Source organism: Stenella coeruleoalba (assembly GCF_951394435.1).
Source record: "Stenella coeruleoalba genome assembly, chromosome: 19".
Taxonomy (NCBI): Eukaryota; Metazoa; Chordata; class Mammalia; order Artiodactyla; family Delphinidae; genus Stenella; species Stenella coeruleoalba.
In genome coordinates this window covers 44069152-44086515 of record NC_137165.1, presented here as the reverse complement: position 1 = coordinate 44086515, position 17364 = coordinate 44069152, and the positions used below count along the sequence as shown (strand labels likewise).

General features: G+C 48.2%; 1 protein-coding gene across 3 annotated transcripts in view; it reads left to right on the top strand.

The window, feature by feature from the left end:
• Nucleotides 1-3762: 3762 nt before the first annotated feature.
• The window catches only part of MAP3K14 (mitogen-activated protein kinase kinase kinase 14), a 43021-nt gene continuing 29419 nt past the window's right edge, over nt 3763-17364 (top strand). For 2 of the 3 annotated variants that reach the window (XM_079903991.1, XM_079903989.1), the window contains exon 1: nt 3763-3858. The gene's annotated coding sequence lies outside the window, so the exon portion shown is untranslated. The remainder of the gene's footprint in view (nt 3859-17364) is intronic. The other variant, XM_079903990.1, reaches the window with a different exon arrangement.

Here is a 17364-nt window from a genome sequence, read left to right as displayed (position 1 = left end):
CTCCTCTTGTCCCATAGCTCTGTGGCTCGCCATGCCCCCTTCCATCTCCCCCTGTTAAGCAGAATTAGTGAGATTCAATCAGGATCCAGAACCTGCATGCAATGGTGCGCTGGTAAATGCTGAACAACCAGCTTGCGGGTAGGTAGGCCTGGTTTATATTGTTTGCTAATTTCTATGGTGTAAATACTCCCAACATGTCTGATTTCAAGCAACATGAGTTCCTGGCGGCAGGATAGGAAGAGAGCCCCAGCACACCACTGCCTGAACCCATTCCCTCTCCTGCCTCCCTAGTCCCACCAATACCTCTGGACTGGGTGGCAGCAACGGGGCAGGTCCAAGCCCGGGAGGGCAGCAACAGCACTACAGCTGCAGCCTCGGCCAGGTCCCTGATGGAGAAAGAAAGCTGCTTCTCCTTCAGGAACATCCATTCCCACCCCCCAGTCCTCTCTGATCTCAGCCTCACATCCGAGTTCTTTTCAAGCATAACTTCAGGATCTCCCAGGAAAGTGGGGCCTAAGACCCACGGACACAGAGATGATTCACTAGCTACTTTCCCACTAGACATTGCTGGACACCATGAACTGCGCTGACCAAGGCAATAAAAACCAGAATATAATTGCCTTTCTTCCAAAGCAAACAGAAAAGGAGAAATGATCCAAGAATGGCATTCTCTCACTGATGCACAGAATTCACTCACTCTTCATCACTCTTCTACAGAAGTGATTGGGCAATTTGCTCCTTGAAGCCCACAGTCTCTTTGCAGAGTCCTGCATGCAGGAGAGCAGGGGCTCTGGGTCACACCTGGTTTAAATCCCAGATCTTCTATTACAGTGAAGTGATCTTGGGCAAGTCACTTTTCTCTGAGCCTCAGTTTCCTCATCTGTGAAGTGGGGATGATAATAATAGTTATTATTCTGTGAGGTTAGACTGCAAAGGTTCTCAACTGGGGGCACTTTTGCTCCCTTTGGGACACCTGTCAATGTCTGAAGACATTTTTTTTCTTGTCACAACTGGGTGTAGGAGGGTGGTGTTACTGGCATCAAGTGGGCAGAGGGCAGGAATGCTCTTAAACATCGTATAATATATATGATAGCCTCCCCACAACAAAGAACTATCCAATCCAAAATGTCAGTGGTGCCAGGTTGGGAAACCCTAGACAGGAGTGAATATTTAGCGAGGTTATTATGCATACAAAGCACTTAGAAACATCTGGTTTATTTTTTATAAGCTCTCAAAAAACAGAAGCTACTATTCTTTGTGGAAGAGCATAGTCTTGCCCTTCCATTGCCGGACTTGAACCATGGGAGTGGGATGCGGAAATCCTTGAGTGCTGAGAACCCAGCTCACTGCTCCAGGTGTGAGTCATCCCATAAATACCAACTTATTTTATTTAAAGCAGAGCTGAGGCTGCACAACTGACTCAGGGCTAGAAGCCTTCCCAGGTTGTCGTGACTCAACTAGCTGGGCTGGAAGGAACTAATTTTACCCTGAAGCTCTCCTTCCAGAAGATGCCAGCATTTCAAGGCTCAGAAGTGCTCAGTGCTCACTTGCAGTGAGTATCATGTTGTTTCTTACCTCACCTCACACACAGTTGGGCTTGGAAAGGCCTGGGGAAAGTAGCTGAAACCAGGAGTCCCAAATCTTGTCCTCACTAGTCTGTAGAGGTTTGTTCCTCTCCTGCAACCTGATGTGAAATTCCTTCTTGGGAGTTGCAACTTTGGGTCAACAGGTTCACTCTCTCCCAGTAATACACATTAGTGTTAGTGCATAGATTTAAAGACAGATAATATTGATAGGGTGGGTGGGTCGTCGCGGGGACCGAGAGAAGTGTCGAGGGAAGCTGGGTAAAGTACATGGGCACTGGGTGTCGTAAAGAAGGAATGGTGAAAGAGGGAGAAGGCAAAGGCAGGCCAGGGAATGTCTGCAGGCTCTGGCCCTGTGCCCACATCTTTCCGGAGAAGCGGTGTGCCCAGCGGCAAACAGGTGGTGGAAGAGGCAAGCCCTGCATCCAGGCTTGCTGATACTGACCTGTAACCCACCATCTGGCCAAGCTCTACCTCTCCCTGAGTCACAGAAATGAAAACCCTGTGGTTGGAAGCAGCTTTAAGGGCCCCCAGCTTCTTTCTTACCCATCATTTCCCACGTCAGTCAGTAGCAGAGCCAGTTTATGCAACAGAGACTGTCCAGCTCCAAAGTATGGGCTCTATCTGGACCATGACCGCAAACACTTTAGTGGCCAGGCAAATGACATAGGTTAAGTGGTTGAGTGTAAGACAACGGGGGACTGGGGCTGTGAGGAACTGCAGGCTCTGCTCGAAGGCATTCAAATTCAATTGAAAAAAAACATTGGGCCAGCCAAACAAAACTTATCTATAGCCTGAGTGAGTGGGTGAGGCCTCTAGATGGTTAAGTTTTCTGCCTAAATGGTCTTCCGTATCCCCTGACAACCAAGATGTCTGTTGGATGCAGATCTCCAGAAACAGACTTCAAGCTATGAACCACTGTCTGCAAAGTGGTCCTGAGCAGGTCTTTGCTCCAACACTTCCAGAGATTGGGTGATCCTTACTTCCCCAGACAGCCTTGAATGGGGCCTGCTTACCCGTACCATTAGAGCCACTTACCACACCTGCCTGTTGTAGACCACTTATTGGGGTGGGGTGCCCAGGTAGGGGCATATCTTTTATTTTGCAAACTTTTTTTAAGCGTGGAAATATTTTCTTTATTATAAATAAAATACAAGCTCACTGTGGAAACGCTGGAAAATATGGAAAAGCAAAAGTTAGAAAAGAAAAAATATCCATACCTCCCTTAAGCACCTCCCCTACCCCTTCCCCAACGCCCACCCCCACCCACCATTCAGAGAAAAGCATTGTTGACACCTTGGTGCATATCCAGACTCCAAGTCCTTTTTTTAAATAAGTAAAGCTCTAATCTTCTTTCTGGCTCCATAACCTGTAAACCCAGCGAGGAGATGCTTCACGCAGCGCTCACACCACGTTGCTTCTCTGGCTGTGGAAAGGGATTGCACCACGCCAGCCGCACGCTCTCACCAGACCTGGGTTTCAACACACAGGTCTGACCTGCGTAGGCCTTTAGCCCCCCAACCTCCTCGAGGGCAGGCACTAGAACCTATCTTATCCTCAGAGACTCTACAGCACCAGGCTCACAGCAAGTGCTCAATATAAGTGTTTCTAAATACACACCCCTGCCCCGCCCCGCTCCCTCCACAACCAACACACCTGCCTCAGCCGCTACGGCCCGGAGCAAAGAGGAAACACAACCAAAGCCTGGAGAGAGAGCACGCCTCGCCGTCTCCTAGGTAACCAGGTCCTAGGTTGGGGAGGGGGGCCCACGCATGCGCACGCTCACCCTTCCTTCCCGTAACCTCCAGAAGAAAGCAACCCTGAAGACTGCCAGAAGCCGAGCGCGCATGTGTAGTTACACCAACACCCCTACCGCCTCCGCCTTCTGTCGATCCGTCAGCCCAGCGATCTCTTCTCTATAAACACTGTCCGGAAATAGTGCCCATTCCTGGAAACGAGGCCTCGTTAACCAATCGTTGCTTGGGGCAGTAGGACAGAACTGGCTGGGACGCGCTGTCTCATTGGTTAGATTGGAGGAGTGGGCGGGGCCAAGGGTCTAGGTGAGGCCAAAGCAAGGAGGCGCGAAGAGAGGCAAATTTGCTGCCGCCGGCGGAGGCGTGGCCCCGGGGATGGCCGGGAAGGCGGTGAGGGGGCGGGGCCCGAGGCGGGGCGGGGCGACCGTGGGCCCTGAGAGCAGCGGTCGGCGACCGGCGGCGGGAGATCGTGGGCGAGCGGAGCGTGACACTCGCTGGTGGGGGAGATCGGCGCTCGGCCGGTAGGTGACTGGAGCGAGTCCCGGGGCGAGGGGCAGAGGGGATGGGTCGCTTCTCAACCCGGGGCCGGGCTGCGGCCTGGCCCGCCGCCCCGGAATGGTGGGGGTCAGCGACGCGGCCGGGGGACCCACTCGCGCGCGGGCCCTCGGCCCTGGCGGCCGGCCGCCGGCGCTCCCTCACGCACGCTGCCGGGGCCACGGTCTCACGCCGTGCTCAACCAGCACACCCGCAGGCCACACGCTCGGCCGAAGCGCGCGCAGGGACGCCTTGCTTCCCCTTCTCCAACATCCTTGTTCCTCCGCGCCAAGCTGCCCCACCGCCGGGCCTGCCCCTCCTGCTCTGTTCCCTGGATGCCCCCCAGGATGAGGGCTCACCTCGGCACCGGGCGGAAGGTGCCTAACGCCCAGGTGCGCCGGGTCCGTGAGCCCTACCACCTGTCCGGGCAGTGAAAACCTCAGGCCTTTCCTGGGAAGTTCTGGGGTCACACCCCGAGCCTGGGAGAAGAGGCAGAACCTGCCCTTGCCACCCAGCGGGGCAGTGCAGGCTACTCGCAGCATATCCTCTTTCTCTCCCTGACCCCTCTGTAGTTCTTCTGTCCACTCCACTCAGGACTTTATCTGTCGGCTCAGATAAAATATCCCATCTTGGAAGCCCATCGTGGCCCTGGCATCCTGCAGCCACCGGGCACCAGGCAGAAGGAGGCCACTTGTGAGGCACAGAGAGCCCCACCTGCCCGGGAACCTCCTCGGTGCTGGGTAACTTCAGAAAAAGCCGATTTTTCCTAATTGAAGTTAAAATATTGCTCTCAGTCCTAAGGGTGGACTAGGGGATGAATGGAGAAAAGAGACAGAAATCAGTGGTGTAAATGGTAAAATTATTATTTTTTAACTGGGGGACGGTGAGTACCTGTCCCTTGATTAAGAACTTGAAAAGCAGATGAAGCTAAATGATGAGAGGTGGGGCCTAATACAAAATAGAAGTCTGAAGTTTATTCCAGGAAAAATGTTGAAAACCCCTTGACTAGAAACATGGTCTTTCTGAAAGATGAGAGGGAGATAGTATCTTAACATTAGTGATGTGTTTTTTTACTTAGTATCTTCATACCTGCAACCTCCTTTTTCCTTCAGATGTCTGTGTGATAAGATAGTATTGTCCTGCTTTAGAGGTGAGGCACCTGAGGCAGGTGTGTGTTTGTTGGGGCCGGGGGTGTAAATAGATCTTGCCTAATGCCTCATAGCTAGGACTCAGGGTGAAGACTTGAACCTGGGCCACTGGGGTCTTTCCCAGGCTCCTTACCCTGGACCAGGACCACATTATGGGACTTAAGATGCAGGACAGAGGGAGAAGTGTTCGCTGGGGTATTTATGCTTTTAACATGAGAGAACAGGTGCTTGTCTTACAAAGTGTTTGGATTTACTCTTGCTGTTTTTTAAGTGATGTCAAAGTCAGTTCCTTTGGTGCAGCAATGCCAGACATGTGAGATTTTGAGACACCTTGAGGACATCCTCGTTTATTTTGAAGGGTGTGGTGAACTTCTCAGAAGGCCTCAAAGTAAAAGTACTAGTCTCTGACTTTAATTTTAGAAATATATACCCAGGTATATGTTCCAGCACTTTTGTGAAATCAGACAGCGGGAAGCCGCCAAGCTTTAGGTCGCCTTCTGACCGTTTTCAGAGTATAAGGAGCAGTTAGCTCTGAAGGGGGTTTTTCGCCCCTGGTATTGTCAGTTAGAGTTTGTGGGAGCGGCACCACAGAGACCCTGCCAAATGAGCCTTCATCTATTAAACAAAAATGTCTGGTTGGCCATTTCGCCTCAACAGACAGAGGTTTGGTTCCTCATTTTGGTTCTCCTGTTGAACACTGACTCCATTGTGACCTGCCTGGAGTGTTTGTATATCACTTAATGTTGAGAAGCAGGCCTGCCCTGATTGGTTGTCCAACTCCAGGCAGCTGTTGTGATTTTGTTTGGTGCGTGGTAACAGTTCACCCTGACCAGGGTCTGGTGAGAGACCTGTAGATACGTGAAAGAGGTAAAGCCCGATTCAGAGCTGTTTTCCTCATTGTTGGCACCCTCTTAAGAGTGTCCTATCACTTTGGCCTGCAAAGTCACTTTTAATTTCCTATTTTTTTCCTGTCTCTATGGGCAGCACATGAGCTTTCCTAACAGGCCTGCCTGCCTTGATGAAGAGCTGAGAGATTCATGTTGGTTGACCTGACACATGTTTTTTTCTGGGAGAGTAATTAAGAAATCTTAAAACCAAATTCAGTCCTAAATCAAAAGTGTAAGTCAGCTTGATACACACATAGGCAGCATCTTTTGTACCAATGGCTTCCATCATCTCAGAGGTGTTTTTTTTTTTTTCCTGGCAAAAGGTTAAAATGCAACTAAAATTCTGCTTTCATGATTAATAAGTCACTACCGCAGTTGTGTCTGATGCTTCCTGTTTGCCCCATTTTAGTATTTCAGTTAAACTGGAAACATCTGAGCCTTATGGGCACTTTTGATGGCACCAGCGTGAAATTGGCGGGAAGGGGGACAGTTCCCTGTCAGTGGATTTAGGGAGCTTTAAGGATAAGCCAGCCTCTCTGGCCGCCGCATGCCTGAGATCCTTCAGCAGGGAAAGGAACGGGGGTTGAGCACCTTCAAGGACTAGGTGAGCGTTTAGAGTGATGCACGTGTGAAGGCTTTGCATTTGCTTGGTGATGCTGACTGAAATGTTGAAAGCAGTAGATTAGAAATGGAAGGCCAAACATAGGGCAGATCGTGTGGTAGAACATTTCAGTTGAGCTGAGCGAGACACTGAAGTATGTTGCATTTGAGGTCTTCAGTTCTGGCCTTGTCTTACTGCCTGAGTGACAATGCAGAGAAAAGTCACTTTTTCTCAGAAGCCTGTGCACCCTTCTTTGTACTCTATCAGTAGTTTAAAAGATCTCCTTCCTGTGGATGCCAAGGTGGGGGGGCGGGATTGGATTGGGAGTTTGGGGTGAGCAGATGCAAGCTATTACATATAGAATGGATAAACAACAAGGTCCCATTGTATAGCACAGGGAACTATATTCAATATCCTGTGATAAACCATAATGGAAAAGAATATGAAAAAGAATATATATATGTATAACTGAATCGCTTTTCTATACACCAGAAATTAACACATTGTAAATCAACTATACTTGAATTAAAAAAAAAACTAAGATCCCCTTTCCCTTGCTATTTTATACCCTTTAATCTCTTATCCTCCTGACATACATCCCTTGAAATTGTATGGCATCCAGAGTAATGGTACTTAGTGGCTATTTTCTGTATTTTCTCACAATACTCCCGTAAAGAGAGGCAGAGACAAAAGATCAGGAATGTGAGGCCTAGTAAGGAAATAAAGGGGATGAGATTACTCAGGAAATCAGTGTCATGCCTAGAAGCTAAACCCACGTTTCTTGATATCTAGTTCACTGCCTCTTCTACTAACTTACTCATGAAAGGGTAAGTTGTTTTCTTTTTTTTTTCCAAAACAGGTCAGTTTTGAATATAACTAAACCAGGGTAGCTGCTTTATTTATCTATTTATGTTAACAAGTATTAATTAATAAGTGTTAATTAATTATTAATTGATATTGATTGTCCATAATAATTATTATTAACGAAAGTCTAAAAGATGAATAGAGCATCCTCTGGGCGAGTCTGCTTATCCCCATTTTACAGATGCAGAAATTAAAGCAGAGTGGTCAAGTGATTTGCCAGGAGCGGTAGAGCAAGTCCACGGCATCTTCATATCCAACTTGGGGGTTTAGGCTGTCGGGTCAGGTCCAGGTCTGCCACTGTCTGCCTGTGGCAAATCACTTCTCTTCTCTAAGCATTGGGTGCCTCGTCTGTAAATACTTCGTGGTGTTGTTTTCAGTAGAAAAGGAGAGAATGTATGTAAAGTGCTGAGCTTGGTGCCTGGCACAGAATAAGTCATAGGACACAATGGCTATAACTGCTGATGGTGGTTGTAGTAGTAATCGCAGTACTAGTAGTTGCCGATTAACACTTTGACTAGACCTGTTTTCTGTAAGATGATGTCAGGAAGGGTCACACTGCCTGATAAGGGCAGTCATTTTCTCAGCAGGACCTCCTGGGGGACATTTCTTCTGTCTAGAGGGTTTAGCTGTCAGGTTTTCCTGCCCTTACCACCCTCCAAACGAGTCTAAAAAAGCTCCGGCTCCGCCTGGTCAGAGTTGGCGAACCTAACCCTTGGCCACCCTCGGCCCTCCCAGGACTCTGAGCAAGAGGCAGAGCTGAGCCTCTCTAGGGCCGTCCTGTGTCCCCCGTGCAGCGAAGTCCTAGCCTTAACTCTGGAGGGGAACAAAAGGAAAACACTGTGTAGAATATAAGTCAGCAAGGACTCATTCTTCTCTGAGAAACCTGGGTTCTGTGGGGCAAGGTTCCCACCACCATGTGGCAGCCTCAGCTCACTACGCTTTGTCGACTTATTGCCAGTCTGGGGGCCCTGGATCCGCAGTCAGGGACTTGCAGATTTCCCTTTAAATCACCCAAGAAAAAAACCAGTTTCACATTATATTTTAAATTCTTTTTTTTCCCCTTCTTAATACAAAACAAAAATACAGGCTCCCACCAGGCTGACGTTGCCTTTAAATAACATTTTGTTTTCTCTTGGGGAAGCTGCCTTCGTGGCCAAAGAGTCATTTCTAAAGTGAACTTAGTTTTTAGAAAAAATAGATTACCGGATGTCAAGCCTCGTGTGGAGCTCAGTTCAGATGAAAATGAAACCAGCAGATCTGGAGTGGCAGCTCCACACTTCACTTCAGGCTGGAGGTGAGAGGCAGAGTGTGTCTGGGCCCAGCTCGGTAACTGGTCGGCCCCACAGGGTGCATTTGATAGGCGCCTTAGTCATTTTCCAGGCAGCTTTGCTTAGGTGAGCAGAGCACTTTCTCTGGAAGGTGAGTCACCCTTGCAGGGGTGTAGGTGACAGGCGATTTATTCCCCAGCTCAGTCGCAGAGGAAGTCTTGAACAGACCTTGTTGAGAAGCCCTCTGCCAAAGATCATGTTCATTTCGGTCCAAGGGCTTTGGAGGCAGGGGTAAGGAAGCAAACCGAAGGCTCCCGGGGCTTGTGGACTGACAGAGAGATGGATCCCCCGGCAGGGGGTTCATGTGGACCCGGCACAGAGCCCAGATCAGCAGTGTCACTGCACTCTTGAGTCCAGCCACCTTGAGGGTGGAAAATAGCCCACTTGCAGTGAGAGTCAACAAAGAAGCAGGAGGGGAGCTTTGGCTCTAGGGAGCTGGGAAACCCCTTGGCAAAAAGCAGAGAGATACATACCATACTTTGGTGTAAAAGGCCTTTTGGGGAACCCTTTTCTACCTGCTTTCCTTTTCGCCACCTGAGTTGGAGGCTCTGAAGAGTTCCAGTGATTAGGAAGGCTAGATTCAACCCTGGCTTTCAGGAGACTTTGGAATTCTGAGCCTGCCATACTTCTGGAGCCAGTGTTTGGACTCAGAAAGAAGGCGCAGGGCTTCCCTGGTGGCACAGCGGTTTAGAATCCGCCTGCCAATGCAGGGAACACGGGTTCGAGCCCTGGTCTGGGAAGATCCCACATGCCATGGAGCAACTAAGCCCGTGTGCCACAACTACTGAGCCTGTGCTCTAGAGTCTGCGAGCCACAACTACTGAGCCCGCGTGCCACAACTTCTGAAGCCCACACGCCTAGAGCCCGTGCTCCGCAACAAGAGAAGCCACTGCAATGAGAAGCCCCGCGCACCACAACGAAGAGTAGCCCCCACTCACCACAACTAGAGAAAAGCCTACGCGCAGCAATGAAGACCCAACACAGCCAAAAATAAAATAAATATATTTATTTAAAAAGAAAAGAAAGAGGGCTTCCCTGGTGGCACAGTGGTTGAGAGTCCGCCTGCCGATGCAGGGGACACGGGTTCGTGCCCCGGTCCGGGAAGATCCCACATGCCGCGGAGCAGCTGGGCCCGTGAGCCATGGCCGCTGAGCCTGCGCGTCCGGAGCCTGTGCTCCGCAATGGGAGAGGCCACAACAGTGAGAGGCCCACGTACCGCAAAAAAAAAAAAGAAAAGAAAAGAAAAGAAAGAAGCGGCAGAGGGAACTCCTGAGCCATCTCTTCCACCTGGTTTTTGGGTGCTGTGCCTTCTGACCCTCTTACCACTAAAGCCGTGGCCAGGTATCCTTCAAGGCAAAGAGTTTGTTCGGACTCTGTGTTCTAGACCAGTGCAGTTGGTGTTGAACTTGACTGCTGAGGGTCAAGGACCTCTAAGCAATGTCCAGATCACCCCACCAGGTGGGCTTGACTTCACTGAAGCCACAGGGAAGAGCTAGTATTACCTTGTTTCCTTTATCTGTTGCAGGCTCCCTTCCAGGCCCCCTACCCGCACCTCATCCATCTGGACTAGCCAGCAGTCACTTTGGGTGGGCATGGCTGAGTGACCTTAGGCCTGAACCACTCTGTCAAGAAAGAGCTCTTTGAGTTATAGCCTGGAAATGATCATAACCGTTTGTGTGCTCTGTTTTACAAATGAGAAAATGGTGACCCCAAGAAGCTGAGTTGCCCTAGGCCACACGGCTAGTTAATTGCAGAATCTGAACTAAAGTCCAGGCTCTTTGCACTGTGCTGTGCTGCTCCTTGAACAAAAGAACTACTCCTGGAGTAGGAATTGTATCTTTTAACTAGCTTCTCCTATATATCCACACCCAATCCCATCACTCCCGGCCTTTCTTCAAGCTTTGCCAGACCTGGGGAGGGTGGAGCCAAAGCGGCAGCTGCTCTGAGTCTAAGAAAAACTAAACGGAAATCTACTTACTTGACACTCTCTTGTACCATGAGGTTCGTGTAACCAAAAGGAGGTGAAGGTTGATAAGAAAATACAATTCTGGGCAGGGTTACCCAGAAGTCTCAAAGGTTGCCTATACCTGTAGGTCACTGTCCTACCTCACCAGGCAGTATCGTACCCAAAGTGGGTCTTTAGTAGCTATGAATGATTGATTGTGGGGCTACAAACCCACTGGGCACCAAGAAGCTCCTCTGCATCTTTCTCCTGTTGTGTTACCTGTGGTGTGCAGGTAGCCAGAAGACCCAGAATAGTTGGGCATCATTCCCTCGGGATCCGTCCAGCTCCTCGCAGTGAAGAGGCTCTTTCTTGTGGGCAAAGCTTGATGTCACATCTAGATGGTGGCCCCCATAAGTGCAAAGAGCTGTTGTATCTGAGATCCACCACCCACCTTCTGCTGACTGCGACATTTCCTTTTATCAGAACGGAATTAGTCCTGGTCAATACTAGGGATAGGTGGGAGGCTTGGGAGGAAGGGGGCTTTGCCAGCCTCAAATGAGGATGCTATTGCCAATTAAGATTAGAAATGGAGGTACTTCCCTGGTGGCACAGTGGTTAAGAATCCTCCTGCCAATGCAGGAGACATGGGTTCGAGCCCTCGTCCGGGAAGATCCCACATGCCGCGGAGCAACTAAGCCCATGCACCACAACTACTGAGCCTGCGCTCTAGAGCCCACGAGCCACAACTACTGAGCCCACGTGCCACAACTACTGAAGCCCGCACGCCTAGAGCCCGTGCTCCGCAACAAGAGAAGCCACCGCAATGAGAAGCCCGCCCACCGCAACGAAGAGTAGCCCCCGCTCACCACGACTAGAGAAAGCCCGCACGCAGCAATGAAGACCCAGCGCAGCCAAAAATAAAACTTTTTAAAAATAATAATAAAAATATAAATAAAGAGTCTGCCTTCCAGAGATCATCTGCGAACATTCCCTGTCATACCACAGGTCCCAAACCCTTTCCTCCCTTCCTGGAGGAGGACAAGAATGTGACCCTGTGTTGAAAGGGACATGTACTCAAGCTGCTCACTCAGGCCAGTCTGTCAAAGGATGTGTAGGGCAGCATCTGAAACGAGGCCATGATCAGGGTGCCACTGCTAAAGGGCGGAGCTGGACTGTGTACTTCCTTCCATTTACCCCTATATGTTGGAAGCCTTCTGTGGAAAGCCAAGTTGTTTGGGTTTCTTGTTTATTCTGAAGTTCCTCAAACTAGTTCCTCAATTTCAGGACCAGTCACTAATAACTACAATGAACTTGAAGCCTCTTGCCTTCCAAAGAGGCTGAGCCCGTCTTTCTCCATCTCCGAAAACAGGTAGACCCTGCTTGAAGCCAGTCCCACCTGTGAAAAGCAGAGTTACCAACCAACAGAGGAGGGAAGTGGTTGTGTTGCAGCAGGATTGACCATAGCCCAGGGAACTGCTCCTTGCTCAGAATCCAATCTGAAAAGTTAAATAAGGAAAAGTTTTTCACAAGCAGACCTTGCTTGCAATGATGACCTCAAGGCTTGGCAAGATCCAGAAGTACATTTTGACTCATCAAAGAAAGCTGGTTGTGTTTGGCACGATTTTAGTGTTGAGGGCAGTTAACTGCACTATAATCTTCGGAAACTGATCGTTATTGAGTGGTACATGCTGCAGCCCCACTTAATCAGAATATTCAGTTACACAAAATACGCCAACCTACAGATTTCAGTGATCCTATGAAACTTTTGTATATAACATACATTAAAAATTCCTTGCTGTGTATTGTAGAAAATGAAGTGGTTGAGGTTTTTCTCAATACTACCCCGCCCCCCCATTCTCCTGCATAACTGCCTCTGTGGATCAGTGATGCCCCAGTGGCATCTTTTCTATATACTGTTGGCTCTCCTCATGCAAAGGATTTGAAAGTTGAATTGAAAATGTCGTTGTAATACTTCACTTTTAAAGTGTATACAATACCCTATATCAGGGCCTGGAGACAAAGTAATAACCGTGTTTATGAATTTAGTAACTGATGCTCGAGGCTTTGCTATTAAAAACAAAAACAAAAAACAGTAAAATAGGCTCAAGAAGCCTGGAGCCAGGCTTTATATGTAAAATGAATGGTGAATTTGAACGTTTTCATACTGTCGGTCCCTGGGATGGGTCCAGCTGTGCTGGGCATGGGTGGGCTAAGGAACACAGGCCTGCCACATGCTTGGAGTCTCTGATCCCCATTGCCATTTTAAAGTTGCTTTTTCCAAAACAGAGGCTGGCTGTGTTTATGCTTCCTAACTGAGATGCTTCCTCCTGGGTCAGTCCCTGGGTTTCTCATTAACAAACCTTTGGCTTGTGGCAGCTTCTGCATTTGGGTCCCAATTTTTAAAGCTTGAATCGTTTGAAAATGGATTCAGTGTCATGGTTAAGAGTATGGACTTTGACATAAAAGAGTCCCACGTGCAAATCCTGCTTTTCTGCCACTTCCTTGCAGTGTGACCATGGGAAAATTACTTGACCTACTGAGCCTCAATTTATTCCTCCATCTAAGGGGGATGATACTAGAGTTATTGTGAGGATTCAAGAAGTAACACACATGTAATACATAGCAAGCATTGCCTAATGTACCTAATACATAGCAAACAATAACAGCTGTCATTATTATTTTTATTATTATTGACAACCGGCATGTAATTCTGTGTATACATATAGCAGCAGGTTGTTGAAAACACCCAGAGATGTCCACAGGACAACTGATTTCGGCTCTAGGTGCCGAGGACTTCTGGGTCCTTGTTCATTGTGCACTGGTGGGTCACTCTTGAGTCCATTCAGAGCAGAGGCACTGCCAGGAGAGAGAGGCTGGATGGCGTGTGCAGAATGCTCTTCAAAGAACAACCCCCTCAGGAATTCCCTGGCAGTCCAGTGGTTAGGGCTCTGCGCTTCCACTGCAGGGGACACAGGTTCAAGCCCTGGTCAGGGAACTAAGATCCCGCATGCAAGGCGAAGCCAAAAAAAACCCAAACAAACAAACAACACCCCTGTCATGGGTGGTCCTTTTCCTGCTGGCCGCTCCTGCCTCCCTGCTCTTGGGATGCTCCCCTCCTCCTTTGACTGTGCCCGTTCCAGACTTTCCTTCCAACGCTAGGGCTGCTGGCTGGTGGTTTCAACTCTGCACAGGCGAGGACTGTCAAACAACTGGCACTTCCAGTCCCGGAAAGGACTGCTCATCTTGTAACAGCTTCCCGCTCACTGGAGGTTCTGCTAATGTTTCTAGAGCATCCCCTGTGTGCCAGGCACCCTGCTGGGCATTTAAACATTGTTTCTTGTGTTTAATTGTCCTGTAAAATCCTGTTATGTACGTTTGAGGATCCTTATTTAACAGATGAGATACCTGAGTCTCAGATTACGTTATCTGCCCATGGTTATACACCAGATTCAAACTCAGATCTTTTTTTTTCTTTTTTTGCCGTACGTGGGCCTCTCACTGTTGTGGCCTCTCCCGTTGCGGAGCACAGGCTCCGGACGCGCAGGCTCAGCGGCCATGGCTCACGGGCCTAGCTGCTCCGCGGCATGTGGGATCCTCCCGGACCGGGGCACGAACCCACGTCCCCTGCATCGGCAGGAGGACTCTCAACCACTGCGCCACCAGGGAAGCCCCCAAACTCAGATCTTCTGATGGCAAGACCATCCTGTTAAGTAGCTGGATGGCCATCCCTCAGGATCATTGAGTGCTATGTTGGAATAAATGATGTCCAGGGCCCTTCTGATCTCAAGGTCATTTTGAGATTCCTTGATCATCTATTTATCCATCCACCCATTTGCACCGACTAGATAAGCACCTTGAGGGCAAGGATAGTCTTTCTAGCAAATAACTAGTGTAGTGTTTGGTAACCACCTGTGCTTAACTGATGGATGCTGCCTACTTCCCCGACACATAGAAACAGGAGAGAAGAAAGGGCCACTAACCCACTAAGAAAAGGGTTACCCAGGAATTCTGATCCCAGCAATTTACCACCTAGAGTTACTTGTAAGAGTGCACAAAGAGGGAATTCCCTGGTGGTCCAGTGTTTAGGACTCTGCATTTTCACTGCCGAGGGCATGGGTTCAGTCCCTGGTCAGGGAACTAAGATCCCACAAGCCGCAAGCTGTGCGGCACGGCTGAAAAAAAAAAAGAAAGAAAAGCGCACAAAGAAGTGAATAAAGGTGTTGTTTTGCAATATTACTTACAAGAATAAAAAATGGAAACAATTTGAAAATCCACCCATAGAAGAAAAAGTGAGAAAATGATAGTACATCTGTACCATAAAATCTTATGGAATCATTAAAAAGAATGAGATAGACCTAGATACACTGAAATGGAACAGTATTCATAATTCATTGTTAAGTGAAAGAAGCAACGTATAGAATATTATGTATGTATAATCCTATGTTTATTTTAAAAATGGTCCCAGGGCTTCCCTGGTGGCGCAGTGGTTGAGAGTCCGCCTGCCGATGCAGGGGACGCGGGTTCGTGCCCCGGTCCGGGAAGATCCCACATGCCGCGGAGCGGCTGGGCCCGTGAGCCATGGCCGCTGAACCTGCGCATCCAGAGCCTGTGCTCCGCAACGAGAGAGGCCACAACAGTGAGAGGCCCGCGCGTACCGCAAAAAAAAAAAAAAAAAAAAGTCCCAAACTCTATGTTCGTATATGTACAGTAATGGAACTAGAGGGGTTTACACCAAACCTGTTTCTAACATTGCAGGGAGAAGGGAATGGTGCAGGGATTTTTTTTTTTTAATATATACACTTTTTGTATTGTTTAATTTTTTATAATGAACAAGTATTATATTTGTACTTGAAAACAAAATAATTTTTTTCTTTTTTTTTAAAAGAAAGAGCAGTGTCAGATATACAAGGAAGCAGTGTCAGATATACTAGCCTGAAACCCTTGCCTCTTTCAGGTTCCCCGGGTTGGGACCAGCCCTCAGATCCTACCCCTTGACATCAGCAGCCACCGAGGGGCCAGTGGTTTTCTCTCAGGTCCAGTTCTGCTATTTCCCACTCTTTATGGGGCCACTTGTGCCCACGAGCATGTCTTACCCAGCATCTTCACTGCTGCATACACTTGTCATTGGATGGTTATAAAGTAAAAGCAGGGAAGCACTGGCCATCAGAGTTGAGGACGGCTGGCACAGCGATCGCTGAGCACCTTCCTGCTTCTTGAGTCCCAACGGATGAAACTCACAGTCCCCCAGGGAAAACTAGAAAGAGAGTGAAATGAAAACCAAAACCAGGAGGGACAAGCTTACCCATCTCCAGCTTCTGTTTTAGCGGCCCTGCTGCCAGAACTCACTGAACAGCCCCCAAGTTTCTGGCAAGGTTTCCTGTGTGTGTGGTGTGTGTGTGCGGGGTGAGGAAGCAGTCGTCACGTATTTATGAAGCCCCAGTCACAGATGTGGACCAGACGCCTCCTAAGTTCTCATCCCATACCAAGAGACCTTATTTTAGTTATAGCTTGTTTTCACTGTAAAAGTAATACCTCGCAGAGAACATCTCTGGAGGGATATGTAAGAAACTGGTAATGGGGATCCCCTCAGAAGAATGAGGGAGTGGTGGGAGGGACTTATATTTCTCATTGTTTATCCTTTCTGTATTTTATTTTTACCATTTGGAAACATCTGTTGAAAAATGAAGACTGGGAAAAGTAGTACTTCCTCACTGTAAAAAATGTGGAAAAATTAGAAAAGTATAAAGAATATTACCACCACCAAGGGAGAACCATTGCTGCATGTCTGTGCTAGGTGTCTGCATTTTTATAAATGTTGATAAAATATACAGACACATGCTAGGTGGGATCATACCTTAGATATAATTCTGTATCCTTTTTCTGTTAACGTTGTATCCCATAAGCATTTTTCCATATGGTTAAATATTATTTGTAAGCATTTTTAATGGATGTACTATGACTTATTTAATAATTATCCTCCCCGTGTAATTAGACGTTTTTGTTTCAGTGTTTTACTATTATAACAATACACTGAACGTCTTTGTACATCTTTTCCCATATTTCTATCTGCTCCATACCTCCTAGATTGCAATTATGGAGTTGTGCGCACAAGAAATGGCTATCTTCCCTTGGTGTATGATGATTTATCACATTTAGAGTTCTTTCACCTACATTATTTTATTTAACGAGTAAAGGGAGTGAGGGTGAGGAGAGTAAGGAGACCAGGTGCTATCAGCGGGGACTTCCTGGAGGTGGAAGGCCTGAGCTTCGCCTGGGAAGGACAAGCAGGATGTGCAGCACGGCCCACACAAGGACGAAGCACACACGGAGACCTGTAGATCTGAGTAGCCAGCGGGGTGTTGAGAGATCAGACTGGCCAGAGCCAAACCCTGTGTTTAAGGAAACAGTGGTAAGACAGATTATGGACCACAGAGTTGGGACCAGACCCGTAAGCAGTGCACAGCCAACAGATGTCTTTGAGCTTGAGGTTATCTTAAGGACATCATGATTTAAGATTAGCGTGGCCTCATTGTGAGATGGGAGGGGTCAGGGAGAAGCTGGAAGTGGGTAAGGCCTGTGCTAATAGAATAGTGCGGTGACTTCGTGTCTTAAACATTTGAAAGGGCCTGTAGACAGCGGTGTTCCTGCACATGTGGGGCTGGTTAACCTTTTTTTTTTTAACATCTTTATTGGAGTATAATTGCTTTACAATGTTGTGTT